Source organism: Sturnira hondurensis, unplaced genomic scaffold (genome assembly GCF_014824575.4).
Source record: "Sturnira hondurensis isolate 20B ecotype Veracruz unplaced genomic scaffold, ASM1482457v3 Scaffold0006437, whole genome shotgun sequence".
NCBI classification, from domain to species: Eukaryota; Metazoa; Chordata; class Mammalia; order Chiroptera; family Phyllostomidae; genus Sturnira; species Sturnira hondurensis.
Genome location: NW_028079068.1, coordinates 10,473,785 through 10,483,916, shown reverse-complemented (window position 1 = coordinate 10,483,916; position 10,132 = coordinate 10,473,785). Strand labels below are relative to the sequence as shown.

The 10,132-nt window shown below is 44.8% G+C and overlaps 1 protein-coding gene, 1 non-coding gene and 1 pseudogene across 2 annotated transcripts in view; 2 read left to right on the top strand and 1 right to left on the bottom strand.

Annotated features, from left to right (window-relative positions):
- Window positions 1-5,093: 5,093 nt before the first annotated feature.
- LOC118989213 (Y-box-binding protein 1-like) lies at window positions 5,094-9,939 on the bottom strand (annotated as a pseudogene).
- On the top strand, window positions 6,797-6,954 carry LOC118989263 (small nucleolar RNA SNORA18). Its single transcript, XR_005066979.1, has one exon. It is a non-coding gene; the product is annotated as a small nucleolar RNA SNORA18 (small nucleolar RNA).
- The window catches only part of CALU (calumenin), a 25,609-nt gene continuing 25,224 nt past the window's right edge, over window positions 9,748-10,132 (top strand). The window contains exon 1 of the mRNA XM_037049260.1: window positions 9,748-9,867. The gene's annotated coding sequence lies outside the window, so the exon portion shown is untranslated. The remainder of the gene's footprint in view (window positions 9,868-10,132) is intronic.

Genomic DNA, 10,132 nt, shown 5'->3' with positions numbered 1-10,132 from the left:
TTCTCACCCAAACTCATGGCTTTCATACCACATATACACCAATTATACCAATTACTCCCAACATCTCTAGTCCAGACCACTGTGGACCCACTAGAAATCCAGCTGCCTACTTGAAATCCCCACCTGAAATTCTGGTAGGCATCTCCACACATCCAATCTCTCAACATTATCTCTCAAAACTTGCTCACCCCAAAGTCTTCTCCATCTTGGTTTTCCAGTGAAAACCTTGAAGTCATTCTTAATTCCTATTGTTTTCTCTGCCTCATTTCCAATGTGTCAGGAAATCCTTTGAAAGTACTTTCAAAATGTATCAGAATCTGACTCTTCTCACTATTTCCATGGCTACCACCCTGGACCAAGCCATGTGCATCATTACCTGATTGTGGCACAGCCTCATGAATGGGCTCCTTGTTTCCACATTCAACCACTTCTTAGATAACATCACTTCTCTGCTCAAAAGCTTTTGATGGCTTCCTATCTGTGTTAGGGTAACGTCAGCTAGGTAAGGGATAAGCCTCACTGTATCAATGGAATAAAATAAGTGGAAGTTCGTTTCCCCCTCATGAAGTCTAAAAGGGTGCTCCTGTCCAGGGAGTGGCTATGTAACCCGAACCTGGGTTCCTTCCATCTTGTGACTCTGCCATCAGCACTACATGGCTTCCCGGGTGGCCACAGAAAGAGAAAGAATTTGAAGACTCGCACGTGGCAGGTTTGTGCGCCCAGTACTGGAGGCAGTGGGCATCTCTTCTGCCTCTCTTCCTTTGGCCAGCACTCAGCAAAAGGGAGGCAGGGAAATGCAGTCTGGCTGTATTCACAGGAGACAAAGAGGAAACAGTTTGGTAGTTAGCCCATTTCTTCCAAACCATCTTATTCATAGTAACAGCCAAAGTTTTACAATGGCTTGAAGGTCCTACATGGTCTCCCTCTCCCCTTGACTCCACACCTGCTCCTTCTCTCTGACCTCAGGTCACAGGACCGCAGACATTCCAAGCACGCTTCAGCTCAGGGCCCTTGCCCTCGCTGTTCCCATTTCCTGGGATGTTCCTCATCATCTGATGTTCACTCACATGTCACCTTCGTAAGCCTTCCACCCTTTCTAAGGTTGCAACACCACTCCTGACAGTCCCTTTTCTCCTCCCTGCCTTATTTTATTCCGTAACACTTAACACCTTTTATTGTGTATGTTTTTCTTTTTTATTTTGTCTATTGGCTGCATACCAGAATATAAGCACCACGAGAGAGTTTAATCCATTCGTTCACTAATGTATTCCCAGTGCTTAGAACGGTGTCTGGCACACAGGAAACGATACACTCATTTGCGGGGTGAATGTTCAGAAGCACTGCATAAGCAGAGTTGGGGTGCCTAGAGAAGAACATCAGCCTTTTGAAGGTGACACCATTCCAGCTGCCACACACAGTCCCTCAGTGTTCACAGAGGCAGAATCCAGGGCTAAGAAGGCCGTGGGTGCAACCAAAGTGATACTTCTCATGGGTATCAGCCACCAGAGTACTTTTTCTCCTCTGACCACCTTTCAGTTCTGGTCCCTACAAGAGGCTTAATCTGTTTTTCTGTCATGAGAAAGCACATTTGTTCTCATGACTTCATCAGATGCCCCCTGCCAATGACCCTTCTAAGTATCTCCTCTGGCCTATTGGTTTGTTCTTTTTTTTATTTCTCTCTTCCTTCCCTTCCCTTCCCCCCTTCCTTCCTTCCTTCCTTCCTTCCTTCCTNAAAGTGGTCCCTGTCCCCGAGGGGCTCAAGAAATAATCACTATGGCCTAAGGAAGTGCTGGTGGGAAGTTTTCGGCAAAGGGAGGAGCAGGCAGAGTTCCTTCCTTCCCTCTTTCCTTCCTTCCTTTCTTTCTTTCTTTTTCTTTCTCTCTCTCTGTGTCTCTCTTTCTTTCTTTCTGTTTTGACTTTTATTAACAAGTGCTTACAGTTTGTTGACTTTTTAAAAAAAATCAAGCTGTAAACTATCACCACAAATTAAAACTGAGGTTCTTAAAAATTGCAACCACCCTGGCTGGTGTGGCTCAGTGGATTGAGTGCTGACCTGTTAACCAAGGGGTCGCTGGTTCAATTCCCAGTCAGGGCACCTGCTTGGGTTGCAGGCCAGGTCCCCAGTAAGGGATGCCTTGAGAGGCAACCACATTGATGTTTCTCTCCCTCTTTCTCCTTCCCTTCCTCTCAAAAAAAAGAAAAAGCCTCTATTAAAAGGTTTCATGTTGTTTAGAAAAAAATCACAACCATATATAAAACAATTTTAAAAACTTTAAAGGTGTATTAAGAAACCCCCTGCTTTAAAAAAAAAAAAACCACATTTGTCATTACCAAAACCAGACATCTTTAGGTAAAAATAATAATTAAAAAAACCTCATGCTCTGTAGACAACGGAGATAGTTCTAGTCATCTGGTGAACAGGCAAAAAGCAAGCCCTTAAGGTCTTCAGCTCCAATGTTTTGTTCATTTCTTTTTAATTTTTAAAAATTTTTATTGTTGTTCAGGTACAGTTGTCCCATGATTTCCCCATTGCTCTTCCCTACCCCATCCCCCCAACTCCCACAGTCAATCCTCTCTCCCCCATTGTCCGTGCTCATGAGCCCTCTAGTCCTGTTCCTCGGCTTGCCCCTTCCCCTTCTTTTTCTTTATTATGTTTTATTGATTATGCTATTGCAGTTGTCCCGTTTTTTCCCCTCTGCTCTGCAGCCCCTCCTACCATCATTCCCCACCTTAGTTCATGTCCATGGGTCATACATATGTTATTTGGCTTTATTAACCTTACTATTCTTTTTTTTAGAGATTTATTTATTTATCTTTAGAGGGGAAGCGAAGGAGAGAGGGAGAGAAATATCAATGTATGGTTGCCTTTTGTGCGTCCCCTGCTGGAAGCTGGGAACTGGCCTGCAACCCAGGCATGTGCCCTGACTGGGAATCGAACCACGATACTCTAGTTCGCGGGCCCGCACTCAATCCACTGAGCTACACCAGCCAGGCAACCTTACTATTCTTCACCTCCCCCTGTCTATTTGGTACCTACTATTTATGCTTCTTATTCCCTGTACCTTTCCCCCACTCTCACCCCTCCCCCTGATAACCCTGCAGGTGATCTCTATTTCTGTGAGTCTGTTCCTGTTCTAGTTGTTTGCTTAGTTTGTTTTGTTTTGTTTTTAGATTTAGTTGTTCATAGTTGTGAGTTTGTTGTCATTTTACCATTGGTATTTTTATCTTCTTTTTCTTAGATAAGTTCCTTTAACACTCCACGTAATAAAGGTTTGGTGATGATGATGATGAACTCCTTTAACTTGACCTTATCTGGGAAGCACTTTGTCTGCCCTTCCATTCTAAATAATAGCTTTGCTGGATAGAGTAATTTTTTTAAAGATTTTATTTATTTATCTTTAGAGGGGAGGGGAAGGAGAGAGGGAGAGAAATATCAATGTATGGTTGCCTCTCATGCGTCCCCTGCTGGGAATTGGCCTGCAACCCAGGCATGTGCCCTGACTGGGAATCGAACCACGATCCTTTGGTTCTAGACCCGCGCTCAATCCACTGAGCTACACCAGCCAGGGCTGGATAGAGTAATTTTGGATGTAGGTGCTTGCCTTTCATGACCTGAAATACTTCTTTCCAGCCCCTTCTTGCCTACAAGGTTTCTTTTGAGAAATCAGCTGATAGTCTTCTGGGAATTCTCTGTAAATAACTGTCTCCTTTTCTCTTGCTGCTTTTAAGATTCTCTCCTTATCTTTAATTTTGGCTAATGTAATTATGATGTGCCTTTGTGTGTGCTTCCTTGGATCCAACTTCTTTGGGACTCTCTGAGCTTCCTGGATTTCCTGGAAGTTTATTTCTTTTGCCAGATCAGGAAAGTTCTCCCTCATTATGTTTTCAAATAAGTTTTCAGTTTCTTACTCTTCCTTTTCTCCTGGCATCCCTATGATTCAGATCTTGGAGTGTTTAAAGTTGTCCCAGAAGTTCCTAAGCCTCTCCTCATTTTTTAAAATTCTTGTTTCTTCATTCTGTTCTGATTAAATGTTTATTTCCTTCTTCTGCTCCAAACCATTGATTTGAATCCCAGTTTCCTTCCCTTCACTATTGGGTCCCTTTATATCACTTTTCATAGCCTTTACTTTTTCCTCACTTTTGTGACCATACTCAACCAACCATTTCTGTGAGCATCCTGATTACCAGTGGTTTGAACTGTGCATCTGATAGGTTGGCTGTCTTTTCATCACTTAGTTGTATTTTTTTCTGGAGCTTTCATTTGAGCCACATATTTTTGTCTTGGTGTGCCTGTTATATAGTAAGGGGAGGAGCCTTAGGTATTCGCCAGGGTGGAGCACCACACATAGTTGTGGTGGGGCACCCACATAGCTCTGATGTGGCACTGTATGTGGGGCAGGAGTCCTAGAGGGAACAGTGCCGCTTGCTCCACTTTTTGCTGGCTTTCAGTCACTTCCTCCGCTGCCAGCAGGCAAATTGTGCCCTTCTGGTGCTTATTTCTTGGTGGGTGGGTTTGTGTACATTCTAGGACCCTGAGGGTCTCTCCAACAAACTCTCCTGTGAGGCTGGGAGTTTCTCCCATTGCTGCAACCCCCACAGGTTTTTTTCAATCAGAGGTTTCAAGGCTTTATTTCCCTGTGCTTGAACCCTGGGTTGCTTGGTCTATCTTGCTCTCCAGTTGTTTCTCCCAGTTTATCTGTACACAAATGTGGGACACCCCTGTCTGTAAGCCACTGCCTTCCCAGGTCCGCCAGCTGCTGCCCACCCCGGTCCTCCAACCACTGCTTTGCTGTGAGTCCTCTCTGACCTGGCTGCCTGTCTCCGCTGCTCCTACTGGTCTATATGAATGTTTCTTCTTTAACTCCTTGGTTGTCAGACTTCCATACAGTTCAAATTTCTGGCAGTTCTAGTTGTTTTCTGCTTTTAAGTTTGTTGCTGTCCTTCTTTTGGTTGTGCAAGGAGGCAAAGTGTACCTACATCTCCATTTTGGCTGGAAGTTTCCTTTCGTTCATTTCTTGCTGAAATTTCATATTCATTTCTTCTTATTGAATGACTCAACCCGATGATGGTAGAGATGGTAAAGCAGCGTTAATTCAACCCCTCCCTGCCCGATTCTCAGTTGGTGGATCAGCTGCTTGTCTCTTTGCCAGCTTGTAGTTTAGGATTTTGTGGGCATCTGCATCAATAATTGAAGTTGTGGGGGTACTGACATTGAGGTGGCTGCTGACCTTGCATCTCATCTCCTTGATTTTCCTTATCTTCTTCATCACTGCCCTTTCTAGGCTGTCTTTAGAGAGGAGGGCCTCTGCAAAATCGTGATCTGTAGCTGCTATACGTATTCTCCCTCACTGGTCTACCTTGTTCTCCTGCACCCTGGTTTCAGCACCTGTCATCACTTCTTTCTGTGCCAGGATGGTTGGGAAACTGTGGTCGGGGCCCCTAGGGTCTCTGCATGTAGTAAGGTGGGAATCATCACCTGCAGTCGGACTGGCGCTGTGGTTGCGCCTGGCCTCCAGGAGCACTCTCTGATCTTTCATTCTTTTCCCCACCCTCAATGTTCTAGTAATCCTGCTGGTAATTGCGTGGAGGAACCCTGCAACACGGACAATACCTGTAACGGTTAGGTCTGCTGCGCATGTATTTCCTGCCTTGCATGAAACTCTACCAGGGCCTGTAATATTTGCTGCCTCTGCACCCTTTTCTCCTTGAACGACATCAGATTCCACAGTCTCTTCCATCTCCTCCTACATTGCAAAGGTACTTCCTGGTTATTCTTTAGCACAGTCTGGTGTACGAATGCATCTTCCTTGGTGTCATCCCTGTTGATGAAACCATATCTGTTTCTTACATTGGGCCATTTTACTGTTCCCCAAACCTTTGTTTTTGATGATCTTCTTGTCTGCACTAGCAAGGGCTGCTGATGTGAAGCCCTGGGGGCCTGAGGTGCCGGGCTTGGTGTCCACTGCGGTTGTGGTGCTAGTGACTGGGCAGCTGCAGCAGCTGTGGCTGTGCCCTGGGTGTGATGGTAACTAAGCCAGCGGTGGTGGAGCTGCTCAGGGCTCTCTGGGGTCTGTTCTCGCTCTCAGCTCCCGCTACCAATCGAACTCCTATTTCTTTCCTTTGAGGTGTTTGGCTACACCGTATACTTACCATATCTTGAATCAACTCATTTCCCTTCTTTTCCACGCACCTTCCTTATTCTCCCAGTTTCTTATGATTAAAACTTTACATTTTTTAATGTTTTTTCATTTTTTTCATCCAAGCAGTCCCTAAGTCCAAAATTTTGGAAATTTTGAAGTATGTCCAAAATGTGTTATTTCCACTTTAACATTTTCCCTTGTATATAGTGTTACTCTCCCTTTTCATTGCTGGCTAGGCCAGGCCTTTATCCACAGGGAATAACAGGGTTGGAGAGCCCCATCTTTGGCAGAGGGCCACTACCTTATCCTCTAGGACGACGCATCCAAGGTGGTGATTGTTTTCACCAGGCTGCAGTTTCTTTAAGGCTGTTAGGTGTGGGTTCACTGGTACCTAGCACAGTTCCCGACTTCAAAGAGGCCTTTTAAAAATCATTTCTCATCCCCGGCTGGTATGGCTCTGTGGATTTAGTGTTGCACTGCAAACCAAAAGGTTGCTGGTTTGATTCCCGGTCAGGGCACATGCCTGGGTTGTGGGCCAGATCCCCAGTTGGGGGCTTGAGAGAAGGAACTGATCCATGTTTCTCTCCCTCTCCTTCTCCATTTGTTCCCTTCTCTCTAAAAAGTAATGAATAAAATCTTTAAAAAATAGTTTTTTAGTTGAGGGCTATCCTGATGGGGTTTTTCTACAGACCTACATTGTTGGAAATGCCTCACAGAATAAATACGTGATTCCTTTATCCACAGAACTGTGTGTTAAAACAAACAAACAAAAGAACTGTGTGTTAGAACTGTGGGAAGGAACTATAAGACAGAACTGCTAAAACTATGAAAGACCTCATAATCTAATTATTTTTATCTTAGGTTTTTGTATATCCCAAAGATCTGTGCTATTCTAGGGAGTAACAGCTTAGGAGTGAGTATGATTTGAATTTACTCATGTTTAGTGGGCCCTAAAGTACACTGCCTGAAGAAATTGGGTCCCGATGATTATAGTTGGGAAATTTTGAAGTATGTCCATATTCAAGTGGAGATTAAAGAAGCTCAACTAAAAGAATCGTGAAATGACTGACCGTGGCAGCTAGATTGAGCAAAACAGGGATTAAGGTTCAAACTCAGGAAGAACTAAGGCAGTGGAAGAACTCAAAACATGAAATTCCTTAAACAAAATTTATTCACTTAAAAAAATTAAGCAAAATAGTAAAAAAAAAAAACAAAAAAACCCTGTGAATGAAGCCTGTTCTATAGTTAATCCCCCAAAGAACTTTTAATCTCGCTCCACCTCCCCCATAGACGTAAGCTTAGATAGAAATCTTCAGAAGAAGACCAATAATTCTTATTGCCTTCAGCCTCAGGCTCCCCAGCTTATTAAGACCTTTCATTACCTATAGGCGTTTACCATCTAGAAAGAAGAGGTAAGGATTAGCCAAAGAACATACATGCATAACTCACAGACACAAACAACAGAGTGATGATGGCCGGAAGGAAGGGGGTTGGGTGCTGGGTGGAGGTAGGTAAAGAGGAGAAAATGGGGACATCTGTAATAGTGCCAACAATAAAAATTAAGAAAAAATATTTACCACTTAGGCTTTCCCTTCATGGCTCTGCCCCACCTTTTTTTTTTTTTTTTTTTAAACATCTGTAGCCTCCTACCTGGTCGGAAAATTTACCTTCCACTCTCTCCCTCGCTTGCCTTTGTTCCTATTATTACTCTTGCTGAATAGTTCATTCATGACTTTATTAGTCTAGCCTGAGTCAGACCTTCTTAGAAGCCCTCTCTGGCTACCACCAAGGATCACTGTCCCTCCTTTAAATTCTAGAAGCATTAGTTGTCAACCTCTCATCTCAGCGCTTAAAAGAAAATTAACTTACTTTGTATTAAACTCCTTCATGAGCATACGATTTATCTCAACTGGATTTCAAAGTACAGAGGCTTTATGTGCGGAGAACACAGTAGGTTTATACTCCATTTGTGCTGCAAACATAGTAGCCCTCATATTTGTTTTAATTTCATGACATGAAACTAAGTGAATAATTTTGTTTCTCTTAATCAGTGATGTGCATTCTGTTCTCAACATTATTTAAGCAGTAAGCTCAGAGCCAAAGATACAAAAAGGAATAAGGCAGATCTCTACCCTCGAGCTTAGTCTGGAGGAGGACACTTGCAGTGTTTTATACTGAAATTCGGCAAACTGTACTGAAGATATGTAATGTCATGAAAGCAAATAAGGAAGGACTTACTATGCCTAATGAGGTTAGGGAAAGCTGATACGGCTAACGTCTTAATCCTGATGTCTATGAACCAGCAACTTCTACTGGTATTCACGAGTCAAAAAATCTGGAAAATGCACTTATTCCAGGTCTAGGGGGTAACTTGATGATGAAAGAGGTGAAAGGGCGGGGCTGTTAGAAAACATGATGGTGGTCAGAAAGCAAGGTGTGTGAGAGGGAGTGGTGGGAAATAAAGTGAAAAGATACTCTGGATACTCTTTACTCTGAAGCCAGAGTGAAGAGCCTACTACCCCGTCAGAGAGGTAATGCTAAAGGGAAAGAAGTTAGGGTTGTTCAATACAGTCAGGAATTGATACTGTTGATGTAAAAATATTCAACCTGTGGAGAATTTTTATCAGTGTATTGAGCCAATCTGATGACAATTGCTGGGAAGCAAAATATAAATGGATTGAGAAAATGCCTCGGAGAATCGCAGTTTTGCAGTTTATTCTATACAATAGAATCAAAGGAGGTGTTAGGAGGGTTCAATGAAATCCCCCGGTGGTTTAGGGAGATGGGAGAAAGCAAAGCTGGGAAACCTCTGGGATTGGATAAACAGCAAGATGGAGAAATCCATACTTCTTTTGCACGGGTGGGTACAGGAGTATTGGTGGGTATCAGTTTATTAACTGATAGTTAAACATTTACAACACATAGTGATGGTATGAGAGGAATAAGATAACAATGAGGGGCTCCTCTGTCTCCTGGTGTCCACAGTTGCGCATTGATGGGGTCAGGAAGATTACTCTGACATTTCAACAGTATGTCATTTTAGATGCACATAAACACTGACCTTTGTCAAGGAAGCTACAGGCCTAGGACATGACCAACCCCCATGACAAGATATCAGGAATTTTTAAGTTCAGATCAATCTATGAGGTTACTTTCGGGCTCTGAAGTTCTAAGCCCTGTCATTGCAAGCCGCCTCTGAGCTTCTCCGGTTTAGTATGCTCCCCTTTTTAATTTACCATACAGTGGGATTAATTCAGCACTAGGCGCTCCTAGGTACGTAATAACTAGCAGGGTAATTAATCCAAGAAGCCCTGCGGAGTCCTAGTCACGCGCTGTGAACCAGGACGTGGCAGCCAGGCGGCCCCGCCCACCAGCTGCCCCGAGTGTGGGGCTGGGGCTGGGGCCGGGGTTGGCCATCCCGCAGGACCCAGGACCAGCTGGGCTGAAGTTCGGTCCACGCAACTAGGCGCGCTGGCGGGGACGTGGCGCTTTCCAGCCAATCCCGGCTACGCGATTGTGGGACCAATAGCTACCCAGGGAAGCTTTACATCATATGCGGGTTTGCTGTTGATTGGTCAAACCGCTGCTGGAGAGGCGGGTAAGGGCGGTGCGAAGAGCCACTTCCGGTTAGGTGGTCCTTGCGCGCGTGAGCTGAGCCGGTGGGTGAGCTGAGCCGGTGGGTGAGCTGCGGCAGTGGCGAGTTTCGCTGTAGGTGCTACCGGGGAAGGTAGGTACAGCGGAGCTCAACCCTTTCTCCGCAGACTCGTCCTTTTTCGCTTTCTTTTTTTACCTCGCCCATGGTGCGGCAGCGGTCTCCCTTGTTCGTGGCCTGTGTTTCTGCTAGTTCGGCGACTTGGGGCCTGATCCGGCTCGCGACCCTGTGGCCTTTGGGGGGCACCCTAGGTTGGAGGCCGCTGCTTGCCTTCTGGCGCGCTTTGGGAAGGGGCCTCCATCCTGGCGAACTGTGGCTCCCGGCATTATGTTCTCTGGGG